The 10,700-nt window shown below is 42.3% G+C and overlaps 1 long non-coding RNA gene across 1 annotated transcript; it reads left to right on the forward strand.

The window, feature by feature from the left end:
* The first annotated feature begins 490 nt into the window (after positions 1-490).
* On the forward strand, positions 491-5,415 carry LOC127489110 (uncharacterized). Its single transcript, XR_007917060.2, has 3 exons — positions 491-682; positions 837-890; positions 4,305-5,415. It is a non-coding gene; the product is annotated as an uncharacterized lncRNA (long non-coding RNA).
* The last annotated feature ends 5,285 nt before the right edge of the window (positions 5,416-10,700 follow it).

A 10,700-nucleotide genomic window follows, 5' to 3' on the forward strand; every position in this document is an offset into this window, starting at 1 on the left:
ATTCTGTCTCCCTGGGAAGGAGGAGCAGGTCAGCTTTGTGTTCTAGTGGGTCTTCAACTGATAGGGTGAGGCCCATCCACACTGGGGAGAGCAATGCGCATTACTGCATTTACTGATTTCAATGTGAATTGTCCCAAAACACCCTCACATAAACACTCAGAACTCTTTTTGACTGAAGATCTAGACACCTGTTGGTGTCTTCAAGCAGACACATAAAATTAGCCATCACAGTAACCATATGCAGAGATTTCTGTATCATAAGCACTTTTATAGTGGCTTATAGCCCGTAAAGGACAACTTGTTTTACATCGTTTAAGTGTTCTGCAATTTTATTGAGACTGAATAAGCCAACTTCTCAGACCTCGGCGGGCGGAGAGGAGGAGAATGGGGAGGACTAGAGATCAGTGGGAGGGGGGCACATCCCTGCATAAGGAGTGCCCCAGCTACTGTGGGAGAGAGTGTGGGCACAGCTTTTCTCCTTTCCAGACCTGGCAGATGGAGAGTGCACTGCTTTACAGTGAGCCGTGAGCCTTGGGGAGCCAGTGAAGACCTGTGGTCGGTGGGCCTTCCAGGAGATCATTCAGTAGCAAGACAGAGTTCACCTCGCACACCCTGGTGATTTCTGACACTGGTTTTGCTGGGAATAAGCCGCCTGGATGCTGGATTAATTTATTAGTTAAAGGTAGCTATTATTTTGTATATAATTTCCATGATGATAAAAATAAAAACCATTGTTGAATGCTTACCATGTACCATTTCCTATGTTTTGTTTAAGTTTTTTTTTAATCAATCTAAGCAGCAAAACTGCAGAATACATTTTTGCTCTCACTTTGCAGGTGTCAGACTGAAGGTCTGATTCAGTAAGCCTCCTGTTCCAGGTTACAGAGCCGGTAAGTGCAGAACTGACAATGGTGTGCTGGACTTGTGACCACAAAGCCCATACTCTTCTACCTCTTTGGTTGCTTTGTGAGAACACCCCATCGTTACACAGGCTGACCAGTCATTCTGAGACCTGGTACTAGAATCCTGCCCCTCTGCCCCTCCACGCTAATTTTTAAAAGCAGATTTTGTTGTGATGGATGAACTTTTTTTAAATGATTCTGTATGTTATACTGCTAAGTGTAGGCTCTACCTGTATCAAACATCTGTTCTTTCTACATCACAGCATTTTTCTGAGACAGAATAAAAAACTGCAGAGGAGGGCAGGCAATTTTAGCCTACAACAATTTTCAATTTTAGAACACTTTTGCAAATGGTACCAAAGGAGGTACATATTCCATGTGGAATAGACGAGGACATTGTGTTCCTTCCAAACAAATCCAGGAAGAAAAGAATGGAAACCAAACTTTTATTTTAAAAGCATTAAAAAGCCGCTGCTGTGTGCTCAGTCCCTCACCTTGGGTACCCATGCTGTGCCCAGCATAGGACTATACCCGTGGAGACAGAGAAGAAAAGAAGGCAGGGCCTGTCCTTCCAGGTAATTGATTGAGGGAGCGTTGTCAGAGAAAAAAGAATGCCACTCCGATTACTTTGAAGACAATGGAGTATTGAAGGAAAGCACCGTCCAGCCAGGTCCCATGGAGGGGGTTGGAGGGAGAAAGGAGGCCTGAGACAACCTTCCACCTCCGTGGTCTCCATAGTGTCCCCTCTGCTGTGTCCCACACACGGGCTCCATTCTCCACATAGCTACTTTCTATGAATTCACTGCTGTGGACTCCATAGGGAGACACATGTAAATGAAGATGTCCACATGCATGAGTAACACCCTTAAAGGGGAGATGATGCTCATTGACTTTCTGTGTAGCTTTAGTCCTGTCCTGTCTGTCTCTCATCTTCAATTCCTTATGCACATCTGGGTGTGAAACCTGGCTTCACTTGCCTTAGCTAATTTGGGGTAAGTCTTGTGACTCGGTTCCTTATTTTGTAAAGTAGAGATGATGGCTTCTAACTCATGTATTCACGAGGAGGAGTCAATGAAAGAAACATTCCAAGTGCGTTCATGAAAGCTAATAAATGGTAGTTGTTAAGATTTTTATAGCTTTCTAAGTAGGGGGTAGGGAGGTATTGATTCAGGGTGCTGGCTGGGTGGGTTGATGCAAACTCTGGTTCTTGGGAACCCTGCCCTTGATTTTAGGAGTCTTTGCTTAGGGAAACTGTTAGCAGAGGGGGCAAGACAAGACATAAGAATATAACTGCAGAGGGGTACTGGGAGCAGAACTGGATCAAGACCTGGGAATGCCAGAGCATTCTGGAGCTTAACGAAAGGCCCAGAAGGTAGACCTTATGCCTCCAATATTGTGAGTGGAGATGGTCCTGTCACCTGACTCAGAGCATGAAGAAGCTAGAGACTCTGTTAGGGTAGAGAATCCACCTTTCCTTTTCACTGCTGTGTCCTTACCTCTTGGCACAAAGATCGGCTCAAACTAGCGACTCAACAAGCGTGTGTTGATGAATTGCAGAAAAGAAAGTTCGGTACCTGGAACATTGCATGTGCAAACAGAACTGGCAGAGGCCATTGGAACTGTGTGCTACAGTCATAGATGTTACTAGTCCCAGCGAATGACACAGCTCAGGGTCATAAGCAGACAAATCAGTCTAAAACCACTACCACTACCATCTTCATCATATTGATAGCTACCATTTTTGAGCACTTTGGTGGTGGGGGGGAGGAGAGATTCTCTATTAAATTGCCTTATTTTATTTTAATTCTTGCAATTCTGTGAGATAGATGTCATCATCCTTATCTTACAGTGGTAGAAACTGAGGCCTAGAGAGTAAAAATCTTTTCTTGCATTACCTATGTAGTGGGTAGAGGAGTTGTGATTCAAATCTAGATGTGTCTGGCTCCAAATAAAGTTACATCATCTGCCCACACATGTGGCCTCTCTGAATAGTCAGAAATGGCCACTCTTAGATGGCAGCCTTTGTGTCACCCAAGTTGGGCTATTTTATTATGTCCATTTCTCTCATCTATTTGCATTGGTTAGTAATAATAAACATTGATGGAGGGCCTCCTTGTCTTGTTTCTAACAAGGATCACAAATTAAAAAGGATTTGTGTTTCTTGAGTCAGAGGTAACTGGTTGAAGGAGGGACGATGGTTATAGATGTGAGAAGACCATCAAGAGACAGAAATAATTCAGGGGAAAGAGTCATTCAACCTTCACAATGGTCCTTTCTGTCTGGAGATAAAAGGAGGCAGTGAGTTCTTTGGCAGTCCTCACATCCAGGGGTGGGCGTACATCTCAGCCACTTTAATCTGGGGAGGCTTTGTGACCAACAGAACAATGTGGAAATGACGCTATCATAGACCCCAAGAAATAGGGAGCATATATGTCCTGGCTCTTTGAACTTCATTCTGTCAGCTCCAAGGCATGGTGCAGAAGACTGAGCGCTCTGAGCCCAGTAGGCTGAAAGCTCAACATGTAGATTTCTCAGTCCAGCAACTCAGTGAGTCCAGCCTTGCAGCTGCCTCCACTAGCATGCCTGCCAGGCACGGGAGTGCAGCCATCTGGTCCTCCAGACCAGACCATCTGCCAGCTGCATTCCACTCTCTGATTTCAGTTGATGCTATGTGGCGCAGAAGACTTAACCCGGCTGAGCCTTGCCCAAGTTCCTGAGCCATGAAATCATGAGCTATAATAGAGTTGTTGCTTTCTAGAAGCCACTCAGTTTTGAAGTGGTTTGTTTTGCACTAATAGAGAATTAAAACAATCATTCTTCATACCTCCCTTCTTGCTCAAACTGAGGGAAGACTTCAAGTGTTGGCCAAATAAGAACATTTCTAGGGAGGAAGAGGGGTAGTGAGTGTAATTGGCATGAGAGTATTTAGGGATGGTTGAAACTCTGAAGTTGAATCTCTGTGGACTGAGACCTTATTCTTGTCTGCTCAAATCAAAGAAGGCATTTCCAGGTGCATGTGAACCTTTGGGGTTAAAGGGACAGGATTGTGCATTCGGGAAGAGAAAGGGCTGTTGTCTTGCAGTGAAGAGCCTTCCTGGTCTAATGTGCTGAAGGAGAAAGCCCTATTCCCTTTGGCTGGGGCATGGCTGGGCGTACATGGTACGATGAAGTGGCTTCTGGGGTGGAGGGTCTGGCTCATGGAGTGAGGATGCAGCTTGTTCTGCTTGGCCTCTTCATCTTTTATGCACCTCTGGTCATATTGAGGTCTCCTATTGTTTTTCCTATATGCAAAAAGAGTTGCTGCTTTGCTAATGTGACAGCTGTAAAATACCATGCTAAATTAGTTTGAATTATTGTAAACATCATTGTCTCTGCACTTATTACTTATGTACTCTTTGACAGGCCCCTGAAGCTAGAGGCTCATTCTGCAGACAACTAAGGCACAGTCCTGCCCTCAGAGAGCTCGCTGCCTGTTGGAGGATTAAGACGTTCAAGAGAATTGCAACACAGAGGGTAAGTGCCACATTTAGGATCAGGCCAGGAGCTGCAGAAGCCCAGGCAGGGAAGGGAAGTCTGCCAAGAACTTCATGGGGAAGGGAGAGACAGATCAGATCAAACAGGAACTAGAACTCTTTTGCAATGACAAGAGCTTCAGAATGGAGCTTGTTCTCCGAGGCTTTTTGTCTTCAGAGGTCACACAGCAGGGGTGATGGTGAGGAATTCAAGTCAGCAGTGGGCACCCTGAGGGTCCTCCTGTGCCTTCAGGAGTACAATGGAAAGGAGGCAGGACCCTAACCCTGATTTGTCCCCGCAGAGGCTCAGATTTGAGTGGTGGCTTCTGCTTGATTGCTCAGGGGCCCATGGGTGACAGTGGAGATGCAAAGGACGGGTGCGTTATTGAGTGCCGATGCACGGTTCCATATTATCTCCTTTATGTTTCCAAGCACGTCTGAGGGAAGAAATATCAGGTTCTGTTTTACAGCTGAGGAAGCTGAGGCTTCCATGGCTAAATGATTTCGGGCCACACAGCTCCTTAGTGGCTCAGTTGGGTTTCACATTACATCCTGATGTGGTCCTAACTTCATGCGTCCGTTCTTTCAAAGAAGCAAAGTTGGGCAGACTTAAAGTCCCTGATGTGAATCTGGTACTTCATCATCTTATCAAGTTTTAAGGTCAGATTATGCCGGTCCTGGAGGAGAGTCTGAGGTCATCTAGTCAGCCCAACCGTAACTTAAACTCTTGCATTTTTCATGCATGAAAGAAGATCAGGAATGTGATAGTAGACATTGCCTTCATGTCCATTCAGCTCTCTGTTGGGCAGAGTTTGATCATCATAACTAATTCCAGGACATTGTCCTTTTCTTATATCACGCACGTTTTCTCATGTCCCACTCCTCTTTCAGTGGGATGCGGATTTATTGGAATACTGAATTGTATATTCTCTTTGATCATGATTTTGTTTTGTGGTCAAGAAGACCAGAAGGAAACACATCTATAAATTCAAAGTCATCGTCTCTGGGTTATAGAATGACTACTGATCTTTCTATTTCTATAGCTTTTTTTTTTGGACTTTTTTTTAAAACTTTTATTTAATGAATATAAATTTCCAAAGTACGGTATTTCTATAGCTTTTTTTTCTGTATGGTTTAATCCTTTTCTGGCGAAAAGCCTGTTGTTTGGAAATATTTCAGTGCAGCAGGCAGACTGCACCTCAGATCTAGAGTTGTTGAATCCCGTCTCAGCCCAGGAGGTCTGGGGTTAGGGTCCCTTCCCCCCGAAAGAGCAGGTGACACTGACAGATCAAAGCCCTCCTTGCAGGTGCTTCACACACACCTAGGCTTGGAGAACATTTGTGAGTGCCCAGCGGAAGTGTTATTTTCCTCGCCCTGCCTCTCAGAGATATTGAAAAAGATTAAAGAGACAAAGTCAACAAGTTTCTTTGAACTGTGTAGAAGAAAGAACGGGTGTTGGACCAAACATTGTTTATTTCTAGCAGTAAAAGTCTCTCTTAAGGTTGGCATGTATTGTGCTAGCTTTATTGATATTCCTGATGTTGTGTATAACAGTAATACTCTGATCCCCTCACCAGGCCAGTTCTGTCCCAGTCACCATAAGGAAAGTGTGCATCTGTCCTTGATAAGCCCCTGCTTGAAACCCTTCCAGGGGGTTCTTATTCCATTCTGTGTTAAAGAAAATCAATTATCTACCGATACTTTCTGCTCTTAACATTGAACTTCAGCAAGTCCAACTACATTTACCTCAGGGCTTTTGCATGTTTGTCCCTGCATCCAAAATACCTTTGCTCTTCTGGCACACCTTGAAAAATGCCGTGCAGTCTTAGAAACCATGGTCTGGAGACCTCTTCTGTGAATCCTGCCTAGGTTTCTCTTCCCCTCCTGACAAACACTTCAGTATTACCTCAGTAATTCACACCTATTCCTGCTATTAAATGAAATACAGGGGGCTGTTTTCACTTGCTTGCTTTTTCACTGGGCCATGAGAATTGAAAGAATGGTGTCTAATCACTGTGCTCCCAGTGCCTAACAAATGACTGACACAGGATTCACAATAAGGAAGTCCGTTGGATTGAACTGTTGAGCTGTGTACAGGATAAGCTTTGAACAACACAGAAGGGGAAAGATGTAGCAGTATCTCTGTCTGTGTAACTTACAGTTTGGCTGCACATCATTCAGAAGATTCCTTTGTTTCATTCTTGCTTATGTGGGTCATGAGACAACAACCCTAACTATTCCAGTTAAAACTATTCCAGTTAAAACTGTATGAAATATTACTCTGTTCCTCCATTAAACAGACTGAGATGCAATGAAGTCACATAGATGGTGAAAGGCGCACCTGCATGCAAATCATTGGTCTCCCACATCAGCACAGACAGTTAGGGTGCTCTGCCAGCCTGTTTTATGATGAGGGGCACTTTGAAGTAAGGTCTCTGGGCAATGTGACTGTGAGCTTGATCAGCAATGGTGAGGGTAAATCACCTCTGATAGGGAAATGACTTCAGACAGGACTGCGGCTTGCTGGAAAGTTGCATTTCTGTCATCAGGTCCCTTCATTTCCTTGAGATGGGTGTCATGACAAGTCCCAGTCCAGGTCTGTGTCTAGGAGAAACATTTCCACAGAAGTTTTATGTATGCTGACCTCCCTTATATTCTCTAAATTTCAACGTCCACCAAACTGGCACTGCTACATGGGGCATGGGTGTGAGAAAGGGCACTCTAGCTTTCATTACCTTCCCATTTATTCTTTTTTTCCCCCAAAGAAACCTTTGTTTGTACTTTAATGAGTACAAATTTCATGAGTATGATTTTAGTAATATAGTGATTCTTCTCACCATTCCTGTCCTCCAACCCACACTCCCACCCCACTTCCTCCTCTCTCTCTCATTCCCTGTCCCATTCTCCATTAAGATTCATTTTCAATTAACTTTATACACGGAAAACCAACTCTATACTAAGTAAAGATTCAACACTTTTCACACACACACACACACACACACACACACACAACTGTTTGAGATCCAGTTTTACAGCTAATTCTCATAATAAAACTCATTGTGGACAGAGGTCCAACATGGGAAGTAAGTGCACAGTGACTCCTGTTGTTAATCTAACAATTAACATTCCTATGTTTGACATCAGTGATCACTCCAGGCTCTTGACATAAGCTGCCACAGCTATGGAAACCTTTTGAATCCACAATCTGTCAGTATTTAGACAAGGCCATAAGCAAAGTAGAAGTTCTCTTCTATATAGGTCTATATTCAGATTTCTGAGGTATCTCCAAGCTGACTTCCATAGTGGTTTTACCAGTTTACATTCCCACCAACAGTGGATTAGGGTACTTTTTTCTCTAGATCCTTGCCCGCATTTGTTATTTGTTGATTTCTGTGTGTAAACCATTCAAACCAGGGTTAGGTGAAACCTCATTGTGGTTTTTATTTGCATTTCCCTGACAGCTAGTAATCCTGAACATTTTTTCATGTGTCTGTTGGCCATTTGAATTTCTTCTTTTGAAAAATGTTTTTTTTTTTAAGTCCTTTGCTAGTTTCTTAATGGGGTTGTTTGTTTTGTTGTTGTGGAGTTTCTTGATCTCTTTGTAGATTCTGGTTATTAATCCTTTATCATTTGCATAGTTTGCAAATAATTTCTTCCATTCTGTTGGTTACCTCTTCACTTTCCTGACTGTTTCTTTTGCAGTAAAGAAACTTCTCAATTTGATGTAATCCCAATTGTTAATTTTGGCTTTGATTGCCTTTGTTTCTGGGGTCTTTTCCAAAAACGCTTTGCTATTCCAATGTCTTGCAGGGTTTCCCAAATGTTCTCTAATAATTTGATGGTATCAGGTCATAGATTTAGGTCTTTAATCTATTTTGTATGGATTTTTGTGTAAGGTGTAAGGTAGGGGTCCTGCTTCATTCTTCTGCATGTGGAGATCCAGTTTTCCCAGCACCATTTGTTGAAGAGATGGTCCTTGCTCCTAGCTCCTTGGACAAATATAAGTTGGTTGTAGATGTTTGGATTGATGTCTGGCATTTCTATTCTGTTCCATTGATCTATCCATCTGTTTTTGTACCAGTACCAGACTGCTGTGATTATAACTGCCTTGTAGTATGTCTTGAAATCTGGTATTGTGATGTCTCTGGCTTTTTTTTGGTTATTGTTGCTTTAGCTATTTGAGATCTCCTGTGTTTCCACATGTGTTTGAACATCATTTTTTTCTAGATCTGAGAAGAATGTCTGGTATTTTGATTGGTATTGCATTGGATCCGTAAATTACGTTTGGAAGAATGGACATTTTGATGATGTTGATTCTTCTAATCCATGTACATGGAAGAGTCCATTTTTTGTATCTTCTCTTTCTTTCTTTAATGTTTTGTAGTTCTCATTGTAGAGATCTACACCCCATCAAACATCAAGAAGAGAGCTGGGCTACAGTGGGTGGGGCTCCATGCTTCCACTTGCAGACACACAGCAGCTCATAACAAGGGAAACCTCACTATAAGAAAATCTCCACAAATTAGAGGTGAGGTTCACTGAGCAGGGTGATATAACCCTGAACACACCAGAGACTAACACAGGGGCATTCCACAACTATGAGGAAAAGGGCGGGTCACATCAACAGAAGTGAACAACCTCCTCTAACCAAGAAAACAGAGGAAAGCTACAAAGCCCCATGGGGGATTTACATTGGATACTTCCTTCATCCTGGAATACTGAAAAGAGCATCCAGGCCACATCCAATACACACCTCTTGGAACTCACTAAAAGTATAGACGTCCCGCTAAATCACAAAGACAAAAATTAATTAAAGAGGAAAGCAACCATACAAAGAAAGAAAGAAAATACACAAGTGCTGAAAAGCAAAGGAAAAACTGTAAATAAGAATAAGGAAGACACTATGAGCCCCCCAAAGGAACAATACAACTCTTCCGTAAGAGCAGGTGAGGAGGAAGAGATCAAGGATATGCCAAAAACAGAATTCAGAAAATTAATCATCAGATTACTTAGAAGCAATCAAAAGCAAATTCACGATCTAAATAAAATTCTCCCAAGAAATTGAGATATTAATGAGAAGTCAGAATAAAATACTAGAAATGAAGAATTCAATAGCTCTGTCTCTGGTGAGTATCTTCTCTCCTTTTTCACTATGTATTTTGCCCACGTGACTTGGGTCATCCTGTTGCTTACTGCCATCTGGGGACCTCGCACTAGCAACCTCCTCATTTATTCTGAAACATTCTAGGTCTGATTCTGCTCAACAGGCCTACTCTACCTCCCATGTTGCCACATCCTCTTCCTTCTCCTTCTTCTCTTTTAGTGTTTTAAGTATCCCATGACCAGCAATAGGGCCATTCCACATTAAACCTCAAAACTTATGGGATACAGCAAAAGCAGTGTTAAGAGGAAAGTTTCAATAGGTGCCTACATCAAGAAATTGGAAAGGCACCAAATAAATGAGCTTTCAATGCATCTCAAAGATCTAGAAAAACTGCAGCAAACCAGATCCAAAACTAGTAGGAGAAGAGAAATAACTAAAACTAGAGAAGAAATAAACAGAATTGAATAAAAAAATTACAAAAGATCAGCCAAACGAAGAGATAGTTTTTTGAAAAAAATAAACAAAATTGACACATCACTGGCCCAATGAACTAAAAAAAGAAGAGAAAAACCCAAATCAATAAGATCAGAGATGAAAAAGGGAATGTAACAACAGATACCACAGAAATAAAAAGAGTCATCAGAAATTACTACAAGGACTTGTATGCCAGCAAACAGGGAAATCTATCAGAAATGGATAGATTCCTGGACACATACAACCTACTTAAATTGAACTATGAAGACATAGAAAATATAAACCGACCCATAACTGAGACAGAAATTGAAACAGTAATAAAGGCCCTCCCAACAAAGAAAAGCCCAGGACCAGATGGATTCACTGCTGAATTCTACCAGACATTTAAAGAAGAACTAACTCCAATTCTTCTCAAACTATTCAGAACAATCCAAAAAGAGGGAATCCTCCCAAGTTCTTTCTATGAAGCCAGCATCACCTTAATCCCTAAGCCAGAGAAAGATGCAGCAGAGGAAGAGAATTACAGACCAATATCCCTGATGAACATAGATGCAAAAATCCTCAATAAAATTCTTGCCAATAGACTGCAACAACACATCAGAAAGATCATCCACACAGACCAAGTGAGATTTATCCCTGGTATGCAGGGATGGTTCAACATTCGCAAATCAATCAATGTGATTCACCACAGTAACAGACTGCAAAAGA

This window comes from Oryctolagus cuniculus, chromosome 2, assembly GCF_964237555.1.
Source record: "Oryctolagus cuniculus chromosome 2, mOryCun1.1, whole genome shotgun sequence".
Lineage (NCBI taxonomy): Eukaryota > Metazoa > Chordata > Mammalia > Lagomorpha > Leporidae > Oryctolagus > Oryctolagus cuniculus.